This window comes from Acanthopagrus latus, chromosome 15 (genome assembly GCF_904848185.1).
Source record: "Acanthopagrus latus isolate v.2019 chromosome 15, fAcaLat1.1, whole genome shotgun sequence".
NCBI lineage: Eukaryota > Metazoa > Chordata > Actinopteri > Spariformes > Sparidae > Acanthopagrus > Acanthopagrus latus.
Genome location: NC_051053.1, coordinates 28,744,053 through 28,744,699, shown reverse-complemented (window position 1 = coordinate 28,744,699; position 647 = coordinate 28,744,053).

Genomic DNA, 647 nt, shown 5'->3' with positions numbered 1-647 from the left:
ACACACACACACACACACACACACACACACACAGATGTGGTCTTCAGGTCGGTGCTCTGATGAAAGTCATTATATTGATTATCTGCTGACCTGCTGCTTTGGCTGAAATCACATCAGGAAATTATGATGAACATTGTGTGTGTGTGTGTGTGTGTGTGTGTGTGTGTGTGTGTGTGTGTGTGTGTGTGTGTGTGTGTGTGTGTGTGTGTGTGTGTGTGTGTGTGTGTCAGTCACTGTCCTACATTCCTCTCAGCTTCCATCAGTTAAACTGGTGATTTCATGGATGAAGCTTCCTGTCTTTACACTGTGTGTGTGTGTGTGTGTGTGTGTGTGTGTGTGTGTGTGTGTGTGTGTGTGTGTGTGTGTGTGTGCGTGCGTGCCTGTGGTTGTCAATGGCAACCACAGGCACGCACACACATTTGAAGGTCACCTGTCTCTTGGAGAACAGAATCTTTTGTCCTGATGTTTCAGTTACAGCAAGTCTCATTGGTACACTGACATGAAGAACGGTCCGCTCAGAGTTTCCTGACATGTGTCACACAGGTGGGCTGGACTCCTGCAGGTGACAGGTGCAATGAGGCGAGGCAGTCAGGAGGAGGACAGATCAGGGTCGGGTCACACTAACTTTATGTAGGCAGCGTCGTAAC